The sequence below is a fragment of the Bos taurus genome, chromosome 8, assembly GCF_002263795.3.
Source record: "Bos taurus isolate L1 Dominette 01449 registration number 42190680 breed Hereford chromosome 8, ARS-UCD2.0, whole genome shotgun sequence".
Taxonomy (NCBI): domain Eukaryota; kingdom Metazoa; phylum Chordata; class Mammalia; order Artiodactyla; family Bovidae; genus Bos; species Bos taurus.
The window spans coordinates 9,221,609-9,234,144 of record NC_037335.1 but is presented as its reverse complement, the minus strand read 5'-3'; positions in this window follow the sequence as shown (position 1 = coordinate 9,234,144).

Here is a 12,536-nt window from a genome sequence, read left to right as displayed (position 1 = left end):
ATTCCTGCCAACAGTGTAGGAGGGTTGCCTTTACTTCACAGCTTTTCTAGGATTTGTTATTTGTAGACTTTTTATTGATGGCCATTCTGACTGGTGTGAGGTGGTACCTCATTGTAGTTTTCATTTGCTTTTGTTTAATAATTAGTGATGCTGAGCATCTTTTCCTGTGCCTACTGGCCATTTGTATGTCTTCTTTAGAGCTGCCTCAATAGATTTCTGGGGCCCACCAGCCTTTTTGTTTTCTCCAGCTATTTCTTAATGCTCCTAAACATCTCCAGAGATGAATGCAGGAGTGGGGAGACATATACTGATCAAGGACAGAGTTCCTCAAATGGTTTTGCTCTTGAATAGAAAGTAAGAAGAGAAAAGGCCAGTAGGTAAGTAATCAGACTGACACTGGGAAGTGGCTAGAGCCTTCTGCAATGATTATATATATATATAGGCCTCCCTGATATCTCAGTTGGTAAAGAATCTGCTGCAATGTAGGAGACCCTGATTCAGTTCCTGGGTCGGGAAGATCCACTGGAGAAGGGATATATGCTGTGCTTAGTTGCTCAGTCATGTCCAACTCTTTGCGACCACAGGGACTGTAGCCTACTAGGTTCCTCCGTCCATGGGGATTCTCCAGGCAAGAATACTGGAGTTGGTTGCCATGCCCTCTTCCAACGGATCTTCCTGTCCCGGGGATCAAACCCAGGTCTCCCACATTGCAGGTGGATTCTTTACCATCTGAGCCACCAGGTAAACTCAATGCAATGATGATGCAGCAGCCTAAACTTGAGCAGAGAACGTCTACATCTGGCTGCCTGTCAGCTGCTGGCTCTTGAGGTACAACCCTTGAAGCTTATTAAAGCAATCAGTCTTTTGAGTTGCTAAATCTTCCCTCCCAGTGCTTGTTTACACACCCTGGTACAGAGCAATTGCTTGGCTAAGGGCTGCCCTGTACCAGACCATGTTCCCCTGTGTGACTGCCTCAGAAGCCAGCATCCTTGGTGGCTTCCCTGTATGGAGGCACTTGACTTATGTTTCTCCCCCAATTTTTTCTGGGGAGGACGAAGGGTGGGAAACATGAAGATGGATGAGGGTAGGCTCATTTTCCCTGAAGTAAGAACAAGCTGCCTGTTACTTGTTAATCTTTAATACTTATTCATTTATTTGGCTCTACTGAGTCTTAGTGGCAGCATTCGGGATTTTTAGTTGCAGCATTTGGGATCTAGTTCCCTGACCAGGGATTGAACCCAGGCCCCCTGCATTGGGAGCCTAGAGTCTTAGCCACTGGACCACCAGGCAAGTTCTGCTGCTTTTTATTTTTAGTTAGTTGTTCTTTGGCCTGGCTTCTGGGGCAAAATATGGTATTCGTCCATCAAGTTCTGAGTCACCATTGATTTTCTGGATCATCTCAGGTGGGACATCTTCCTTAGCCTCTGTTTAGATATCTGTAAATTGGAAAATTCCAGGTCACTTTTCTGTATAGTTCTTAGGGATATAGAAAACCCAGTAAGACTGTTCTACACGATAAAAGAAGTATTGGGGTGGGGGAAGAGTCCAGACTCAACTTTCTGTCATGTTTTCATAGATGCGAAAGGCAACTTGAGAACATTTACACCTCGGCACCTTCCATCACGGGGCTTCCCTGGTGGGTCAGCAGTAAAGAATCTGTCTGTAATGCAGTAGATCTGGGTTTGATCCCTCAGATGGGAAGATGCCCTGGAGAAGGAAATGGCAACCCATTCCAGCATTCTTGCCTGGGACATCCCATGGACAGAGGAGCCTGGTGAGCTGCAGTTCATGGGGTTGCAAAAGAATCAGACAGGACTTGGTGACTAAAACAACCACCTTCTATCACATGTGACAGAACTACAGTGCAGGACGTGACAGAGGTCCTAAAGGACTCCATGGCTGGCTGCCTCTAGGACACAAAGTCTCCAATTCTGAAAGCATGCCCCTTCCCCATTATACCTTGCTCTTTCCCCATTGCCTTTGTTTAAAGTACCTCACAATTCTCAAATCTTAGACCTTTAGGCTCCTGGGTGCACCACTCAAAAGAAATCATTCTATGTAGATGTGAATGTAATTAAAGTTGCTTTTCTTAACAATGTGGTAAGATTGACATTTTAGCAGCTTAAGTCCTTTTTTTCCCCCTGACAGATTATTTTCTTTATTCAGATAAAGCCTGTGTTCTATTTTGAATGCTGGGAGAAGGCAGATTTTTTTTTTCATTTAGAGTTTGAGGCAATTAGAGCTACAGATTAATTTCTCACATGAAGAGGAATGTTTTGTCTTCAGATCTGCACCTGCTCAACCCCCATTTCCAGAGAATCATCGTAAGTTGTAGTACTAAAGAGGAAGAGGAAATACTTATCAGGGTCAGAGGGAATCACTAACGGCAAATCAATAATGGAGTATTTCAGAGCTCTAAAGAGACATGGCATAGTGTAATGGAAAATGGTGGGATCATTTAGGTGTGGTTTCACTTGTGTGGGGCTACTGGAAAGAGCCAGAACTGACCATCAAGCATCAAAGAACTATATGTCTTTCGTTGTTGTTTAGCCACTAAGTCATACCTGACTGTTTTGTGACCCCCATGGACTATAGCCTGCCGGGTTCCTCTGTCCATAGGATATGTCTCTTAGTTCTTTCCAACAACAAATTCATGTGTGCCCCTTACCTCTCTGTGCCACCCTCAAAAGTGCTTCTCCTCTTATATTTCTGGTCTTTGTTAAGAGCATCTATGTCCTCAGCTAGCCACGCCAGAAATCTTGGGGCCATCTTTGATGACCCCTTGTTCCTTTTACTCTATCATGGACCAGAGTTGACTTCTTTTTAAAATTATTTATTTACTATGTATTTATTTATGGCTGCACTGGGTCTTCACTGCTGTGCATGGGCTTTCTTTAGTGAAAGAAAGTGAAAGCAGTGAGTGGTGGCTATCTTCATTGTGGTGGCAAGCTTCTCATGGCATTGCTTTCTCTTGCCGTGGAGCATGGCTCTAGGCACTTGGGCTCAGTATCTGGGGCATGTGGGTTCTAGGGTGTTCAGGCTTCAGAAGTTGCAGCACGCAGGCCTGATAGTTGAGGTTCGAGGGCTCTAGAGCCAGGCCCAGTAGTTGTGGGACATGTGCTTAGTTGCTCCGAGGCATTTGGGATCATCAGGGATTGAACCCATGTCCCCTGCATTGGCAGGCGGATTCTTATCCACTGCACAACCAGGGAAATCCAAGAGTTGGCTTCTTACCTAGCATCCATTCCTTCCCTCTCCCATTGCTCACAGCCTGCAGATTTCCTTTGAAGAATCACTTCCTTACTTTGTATTGCTATGCGGTTTGGGTAGACTTTACCCTGCCCTTCACCCAAGGGGTGGGCTCCTGATTAGACTCAGTCAGCAAAATTCTGTCTCATGTCACAGAGATCGGCTCAGAGGTCCAAGCTCTTCCCTGTATGGGCACTTCTTTACTCCAGAGTTTGGTTCCGTTTGATCCACATGGAATAAATGCAGGACTTCTGTATGAGAGCTGGAGGAAGGAATATCTGTTTGTTTTTTTTCCTTTGAATGAGGTGGTATGCAAATATGAGGTCTGGAAGGCGGAGCCCATTTTTCTACCACGAAGGTCAGCAAGCCGATACAGTTGCAGAAACCAGTAATAGAGAAACCAAGCACCACCCTCGGGGAGTTGGAGAATTCAGGTTTATTACCTCGGCAGGCCCAGAGCTCTGAGCCCCACACAAAGGGGTCACAGAGTTTTTATAAACCTACTATAGTGGGTACCACAACTGCTAATAGGCTGGTTTAAACCAAGTGGTTTCACACATGTGGGAACAGCAGTCAAGATGAGGAGGGGGATGCCTGACCTTTACACGGACAGGCATGATTAAGCAGGTTTCCAGGGGCTGGGCAATTGCAAAGAGCAGGACCAGGGTGAGTGAGATAAGCTCCAGTTCCTAGTTTTGTAAATCCCTGCTTTCTGAGACCATGTGACCTACGTGATCCAGTAAGCTGAGTTACAGAGGCAGAAGGAGCAGGAGGTTACGTAAAACTTTAACTTTACCTCTTCAATACAGACCATTCCTCCAGGAGAACAGAGCCAATGGGTGATAGGGATGCAGAACCGGAGCCCAGGGTTTGTCTTTTTGTGACTGGTTTATTTCGTTTAGCGTGACATCTCAGGACTCGTCCATGTTGTAGCACATGATAGAGTTTCCCTCCTTGTTAAGGCTGAAGAGCATCCCACTGTGTGTATACATTACCACATTTAGTTTATCTGTTTATTCATCGATGGACATTTGGGTTGCTTCTACCACTTGGCTTTTGCGAATAATGCTGTTATTAACATGAGTGTGTAAATATCTCTTCTAGATCTTGTTTTGAGTGTTTTGGATGAATTCCCCAAAGTGGAATTGCTGAATCTAAAAATAGTTCTATTTTTGATTTTTAACGAAACTATGCTGTTTTCCATCTGACTGCATCATTTTACAATCCCACCAACAGTGCACAAGGGTTTCATTTTCTCTACATCCTTGCCAACACTTGGTATTTTCTGGTTTTTTTGATGGTAGCCATTCCAATGGATGGGTTTCCCAGGTGGCTCAGTGGTAAAGAATCTGCCTGTAATACGGGAGATGTGGGTTCAATCCCTGGGTAGGGAAGATCCCCTGGAGGTGGAAATGGCAACCCACTCCAATATTATTGCCTGGGAAATCCCTTGGTCAGGGGAGCCTTGTGGGCTATATTCTGTGGGATCACAAAGAGTTGAACATGACTGAGCGACTAACACTTTCTTTTCTTTCTTTCCTCCCCAGGAATACTGGAATGGGGGAGACGGTGATGTGTGTATTCTGAAGAAGTTTCTCAAGTAATTCTGATGCCCCTCTCCATCTGCATTTCTCACCCCAGGATCACCCTCAAAGGAGATCCTGCATCTTCTTGTGTCTTTTGTTCAGTTCAGTTCAGTTCAGTTCAGTTGCTCAGTCATGTCCGACTCTTTGCGACCCCATGAATTGCAGCATGCCAGGCCTCCCTGTCCATCACCAACTCCCAGAGTTCACTCAGACTCACGTCCATCGAGTCAGTGATGCCATCCAGCCATCTCATCCTCTGTCATCCCCTTCTCCTCCTGCCCCCAATCCCTCCCAGCATCACAGTCTTTTCCAGTGAGTCAACACTTCTCATGAGGTGGCCAAAGTACTGGAGTTTCAGCTTTAGCATCCTTCCTTCCAAAGAAATCCCAGGGCTGATCTCCTTCAGAATGGACTGGTTGGATCTCCTTGCAGTCCAAGGGACTCTCACGAGTCTTTGTACTTCTGCCCAAATTCTTCCCTATATTCTGACTATATTCAGTCTCTGCCTTTGCTGGTGTTGTTCCAGAATGTTCTTTTCCATACCAACCTTCTGTCACACCCGAGATCCTCCTGCTCACACCTAGCATCCCCGAATGTTCTCTTCTTCACTCTGTCCCCAAATCTTCTTTCCCCCTCAACCCATGGTTAAAATAAAATTCACGCCCCTTTGGGCCACCACATTAACTTCCACGTGGGGACAGAAACTTTGCCTCGCTATCACTTCTTTACTTGCCTTCTGGTCCTACCAGAGGTGAACCCTTAGAGGACCAGGGCTGTGTGGGTTTCATCTTTAGAGCTTTGCCAGGCACACGCGGCGCTCAGTCACTAAGTGAGGGAATACATGCCTGAACACATCAGAGAGAATAAAGTCCAGGAGACGTTTCGTAAACCAGACAGTGCAGCAAAGATGGAAAGCATCATTATTTATTTTATTTACTTATTCGGCTGTGTGGGTTCTTTGATCTTCATTGTGGCATGCGGGATCTAGTTCCCTGACCAGGCATTGAACTTGGGCCCCCTCCACTGGAAGCATGGAGTCTTAGCCACTGGACCATCAGGGAAGTCCCCAGGTGGAAAGCACTGTTGAAAGTGAAGTCACTCAGTCGTGTCCAGCTCTTTGCAACCCCATGAACTGTAGCCTACCAGGGTCCTCTGTCCATGGGATTTTCCAGGCAAGAATACTGGAGTGGGTTGCCATTTCCTTCTCCAGGGGATCTTCCCAACCCAGGGATCGAACTCCAGGTCTCCCGCATTGCAGGCAGATGCTTTACCATCTGAGCCACCAGGGAAGCCCACTGTTACCACTATTTAATAAAACTGAAAAATCTAGAAAGTCTTCAATATTTTCTTCCCTGTGAATATCTATCTTGATGTTCCCCAAGACAGAACTGATGACTCCTTTCTGGGGACTCTCTCAGTAGGCTGGCTTTGATATTTTCTCCCAGGATTCTTTATGCGAATTACAATTCAGTCAACTGTCTCCCTTTAGGAGCCCTTTAGGAGAGGGGTGGGACACCTGCATCCCGTGGATCCGGACTCAGACTCACCTCAGTGCTTGGACCATTAATATTAGTGGATTTTCTGCCCTACTTTTCCCTCAGGGCAATACCTTCATCTGCACCCATCTTCTTTTCCTTCTTCAGCCTCAGAGAAAGCAGTAAACCTATGCTATTCTCCTGTGCCCTTGGGAGCTGAAGATGTGGGTGGATCTAGAGCGTTCCTTAATAGATGACAGCTAAGGTGTCCACGTGATGGATAAACACAAGAGGCCACTTTGCCTCCCTGGAGAGGACTTTATGCATGTGGCTTTCTTATCAAAAAAAGAAAAGGAGGAGAAACCAGGGACCAGGGCTGAGAAGGAGCAGCACAGAAAATAGAAACTGGGCTGTGTTGAGGAGCAGACTTCCTGAGTAGATACAGAAACCCCACAAGGATCTGCTGGTGCCTGTGCAGAGCTAGAAGCATCCTTGATGGAGAAAGGCACCTGGGATCGCCTGGACTTAATCAGATTGGGCAAAACCTTGCAAGAGCAGCCTTTGAGCTGACCTCTGTGTCTAGCCTGAGGTTCAGTGCTTGCCTGAGATGAACACGTACAGTATTAGGCCCTGTTTATAGATCTTGCCTGTCCGTGGTGGGGAAGCTATTTTCCTCAAGATGGAGACCTATATGTAGACTGTGAGTAGGTGACCAGCCCAAGGAGGAAGCTGAGGGGAAGGGGAAGGGCCAGGGCTGCAGCCACAAACAAAATGCAAAGCTGGTGGATGGAGCTGGCCAGCGTGACCCAGTATCACAGGATTCTGGAGCAGGAGGAATTCTTAGAGATCATGTGGTGTGTCCTTTACTGTACGAGCACCCTTAAGATGAGGCCTCAGAGAGGTTAAACGACTTGCCCAAGGTCATTCAGATAAGCAGAGCTTCAACAGGATTGCAGGTCTCACAGCTGACAGGCTAGTGCTCTGTCCACAGTACCACAGATTGGGCATCTGGGTAGAAAAAAAGGGCTTTATGGAGGTCAAACCATAGTCCTTCATCCTCAGGGGCTGGGAGCCTAGGGTCAGGAGAGAAGCTGGTTTGGACCAAGGAGATGTTGAGATAGGGCGGAGAGTAGCTCTTCACTCCAGGCATAGATCGTGTTTGTTTTACCCAGCAGCTAATTAGATCAGTTCTATTACTACTTGCTAATTGTCTACTTGTGCTATATAAGGCTGACTTCCTCCTTGCCTCTGCCCTTCCCTTCTTTCCCTCTCTCTTCCCTTCCTTTCCTTCTTCTTGCCTCCTATCCTCCTTCCCTCCCTTCCTCTCTTCCTTCCATCCTGTAAACTCCCTTCCTCCCTGTCTCTCTCCTTCCCTCCCTCCTTCTTTTTTTCCTGACCACTACTCTCAGGTCAGATGTCATGTACTGTTGATCAGAGATGGAAAACATCCATTTCTGTCTTCTGTGAAAACACACAACATACGGAGGGGAAGAGATGAGCAGGGATTGGGTGCTGATGGGGGAATTCATCTTTGACCCAAGGGTTCCTCAGGGGTCTCATCATAAGGAAAAACACTGGTAACTGAGTGAGGTGATGGGTGTTAACTAGACGTAACGTGGTGGATATTTCACAGTATATACAAATGTCCAATCACTGTGCTCTCTGCCTTAAACTTGTAAAATGTTGTATGTCAATTATATCTCAATGAATCTGAAAACAATTTGTTGATTTAGAAAACGAATGACTCTGAAATGAGTTTGCAAAGGCAGCATACAAAGACCGCCCCGTTGAATTTGGTGTGTTTCCCTTCCTCTCAGTCTAGAAGACAGTGTGGCTGGGATTCCTCAGCCTGTATTTCAACCTCCTTCTCTCTAAAGGGCTGCTAATTATAGAGTCTGAAAAGCCAAGCATCCCCTCCCTAGACTCCCTTGCAGTTCCACTTCTGATGTGATTTATTTTATTTTTTAAAAGGTTTATCTTATTTATTTATTATTTGTTTGGCTGTGCTGGGTCTTAGCTGTAGCTTGAGGGATCTTCCATCTAAGTTGCAGCATGTGGGATCCAGTTCCCGGACCAGGGATTGAACCCAGGCCCCTTGCATTGGGAGCGTGGAGCCTCAGCCACCGGACCACCAGAGAAATCTCCTGGTGTGATTTAGATCCTACCAACCGGTTACACTGGTGGGAAAGGCACCTTTGGAGGTGGGAGGGGCAGGAGGCTGCATTGCAGCAGATGTGTGGTTCTGGATTCAATGGTGTATTGACAGCTTTGGGATTTGACCAGGAAGTTCCTGATTGTGGCCAGAAACCTGGCAGTCTAGTTCTGTGGTGTGTGTTTGAAAGCTGTTTTAGAAGGTCAGGGCAGATCTCTCTCCAAAGCCCTCTGCCTCTGATACTGTGAACCGTGAGTACAATTCCTTGCGAATCTCCTTCTGTTTGAATCAGGGAGAGTGGATTGTGTTATTGGCAACTTATCTTGATTAGTACACTTTTGCAGGGTGCATGCATGCATGTTTGTGGTCGTTCCTTTGTTACTCCATGGACTGTATAGCCAGGCAGGCTCCTCTGTCCATGGAATTTTCCAGGAGTGGGTTGCCATTTCCTCCGCCAGGAGATCTTCCTGACCCAGGGATCAAAGCTGTGTCTCCTGGGTCTCCAGGGACAGATGCCTAAACTTTAGGGAAGGTAGAGTTCATGTGAGTCAATTTGCTTTCTCACTAATTATCCCACATGGACTGGTTATGAGAGAAACAGACTGCCCATCTTCTCAAATAATAAAATCTTACATGTTATTTGAGATAAAGTGTTTTTTGTTTTTTTTTTTTAAATCCAGTTACCTTGCAATCTGGAACTGGAGAGGAAGCAGGAAAGCTAGTAGGAGGCTATGGGGCTGTAAATCTAATAAGAAAGTAACAGAAAGTAGGAGTCAGTTGACTCATTGGGAGACACAATAGTCAGACATTGTAGGAGGTCTGAATTCACAGTGTGTACTGAATGTGTGTGTACCCCCAGACTCAGATACTGAAGTCCTAATTCCAACAATGTGGATTTTGGAGACAGCCTTTGGGAGGTACTTGGATTTGGAAGAGATCATCAATGGAGCCCTCAGACCAGGATTGGGGCCCTTATAAGGGAATTAAGAGACCAGAGTTCATTCTATGCCACATGAATACTCAGTGAGAGGGCGGTCATCTACAAGCCAGGAAGAAGGTTCTCCCCAGACATCAGATCTGCTGGCACCTTGACCTTGCACTTCCCAGCCTCCAGAGCTACAGCAGTGAGCCCGACAAAGTTCTTGCCTGGGGCTTGCCTTCTAATAGCGGATTACAGACAGAAAACAAAGGGACGATGAAATATGTGACCCAATGGACTATGACCCACTAGACTCCTCTGTCCAGGAGGTTCTCCAGGCAAGAATACTGGAGTGGGTAGCCATTCCCTTCTCTAGAGGATCTTCCCTATCCAGGGATCAAACGCAGGTCTCCTGCGCTGGCAGGCGGGTTCTTTACTGGCTGAGCCACCAGGGAAGCCCTAAATGTGTAATATGTCAGGTCAATTCACTAATGGTTTAGTAGATGCTTGCCCCAATTTTTAAAAGAAATTTGTAAGAACCTTGTGGGAAAAAGGTCTACCATTTTGTGACCCCTAATAACCCTAGCACCAGACTCATGGTGAGTCATAGAGAAATGCTTGTCAACTTATAATTTGAGGTGAGCTGGATTTGCATGGCAAGACAGCCTCGCTTATGTAACTCCAAATGCCACGAACAATTTGCCTCTTTCTGGGTTGGAAGTAATATTTCTAAGGTCCCTTCTAGCACTAAGAGCTATGGAATTTTTTTCCTTCTTAACTACCATGATTGTTTTAAAAATCAAATGGTACAAATATAGACTGAACATATATAATATTTATTTCAAAATGACTTGGTTAAGGAATGGTATCAAAAGGAAAGAGAAGGAATTTTATTAAAATCTTTATAAACATGGTCCCGAGCGTACTGCTCTAATATGTGCAATTAGCCTATATTCTCCCCTTTAAAATGGATTTTTCCCTCCAAACCTACATAAATTTTGCTTTATAGCCTTTTGCCTTCTATATCCATATATCATTAAAACTTTATTGCTTTAATACAAAATTGTGCGCTCCTTCTGATTACAACCAAACAAAATTATGTGTTCACATGGACTAGAGCCAGGAGAGAATAAGCATTGAGTGGGAACAGTGAGATGCGTGGCTGTTTTTTTTCTCCCTTAGGTGATCCTTGAATGCTATTTTTTAACTTTTGTACAAGACTAAGATTTACTAGTGATTTAATTTGAAAAAAATGTTTCTCTACAAAGAGTTTAAAACCCAGCAGAGCAACCCCTCCCGCTGGCCTCAGTGAAGGAGTGCCCTTGCCTGGGCTTAATACACCTACAGACTGCAGAAAGGATTTCCTTGCCCCAGGTGCCCAGCCTCTCAGGTCCAGGATCTCAGATTCAGAAGGGCCTCAGAATTTTCTGGAATGGCCTAGTTTGGGAAAGGACTGGGCAGGGAGACCTGGGCAGGCTCAGTGATCAGTTACTGCCATTGAGGCTCCTTTGTACCCCCATCTGTGTTCTCTGGGCTTCCCTGGTGGCTCAGATGGTAAAGAATCTGCCTTCAGTACAGGAGAATCTCCCCTGGGTTGGGAAGATCCCCTGGAGAAGTGAATGGCTACCCACTCCAGTGTTCTTGCCTGGAGAATTCCATGGACGGAAGAGCCTGGTGGGCTGCAGCCTATGGGGTCACAAAGGGTCAGACAAAACTGAGTGGCTGAACAACATAGAATACTCTGGTTGAGGTGAGCAGAGAGGTCTCAAACCCAGAAATTCAATTGAGTCACCCACCCTAATCAAATCAGCGGGACCTCCTTAGATTTAAAGACAGCATTGCTAGATAAACTTGGACTTACCACTTAAAATAGAATTCTATTATTAATTCATAAAGCAAGGAACTTTCAACTTGCTAGGCAGATACACAGTACTTGGCATCCAACACACACAGGTTTGCAAAGACAGGAAGGCAAGGTCGTCCACTGGAGGCGGGGAGGGAGTAGAGGCTGTTGGTGTGTATGGGGCCTTCTTAAAACATTCTTTTTACGTATTTAGCAAATTTCTTTGACTGCGCTAGGTCTTAGTGGGGATCTTAGTTCCCAGACCAGGGACTGAACCTAACTGGGAGCATGCATTGGGCCCCCTGCATTGGGAGCATGGGATCTTAGCCACTGGACCACCAGGCACCTTCCTATGTTGGTCATTTTTAAGACAAAATCCAGAGAGCCAATTCAAAATCAGACTTGCTGGCTTATGCTATGGTCTGAATGTGTGGCCCCTGCCTTCATATGTTGCAATCCTAACCAACCTGGTGATGGTTTTTGGAGGTAGGGCCTTTGGAAGTGATGAGGTAATGAGAATAGAATCTTCATGAATGGGATTGATGCCCTTATGAGAGAGCTCCCTCGTCCTTCTCACGAGGACACAGTGAGAAGACTCTGAGGAGGCTGATTTTCGGGGGACATCAAATCTGCCAGCACCTTGATCTTGAACTTTCCAGTGTCTAGATCTGTGGGAAATGAATTTCTATTGTTTATAAGCCTCCCAGTTTGTGGTATTTTGTTAAAGCAGCCCAAAGGTACTCAGATAGCCTGCATAATTAAAAGTCCAGTTCTGCACTCAGCTTGACTGAGAGAGTCTAACAAGTCATCAGACCTGAATTATTCTCTCTGTCTCCAGATCCTGGTCACCTATGCAGCCTTCACTCTGAGCCAATCCCTCCGCTCAAGGAGCCTCAGGGTTCCAAGGAGACATTGTTCTCACTTCGAGGCTCATTCCCTAGGACAATCACTTTTTTCAACCATTCCTGTTTTGGGTTCTTTTAGTTAGTCACTTTTATAGTCTCTAAGACATATAGTGATATGATAACATTGTTGTTGTTTAGTAGCTTAGTAATGTCTGAGTCTTCTGCAACCCCACTGGGAACTCATAGGGAAAGGAATTTTAAGAACCAGTTTTGTTTTGTCAAGATGACACACTACAAAGCCACCACACTCCCAGATCTACAATTCTGCTCAGAAAGATGATGTGAATTATTCAAAGCACAATAATTTTTTAGTGGTAGAACTTAGACTAGACAGAGGTCTCTTGATTATCAATTCAAGTGCCTTTTTAAAAGTTTTCCCCCTTATTATAGATATATTATGATTTTAA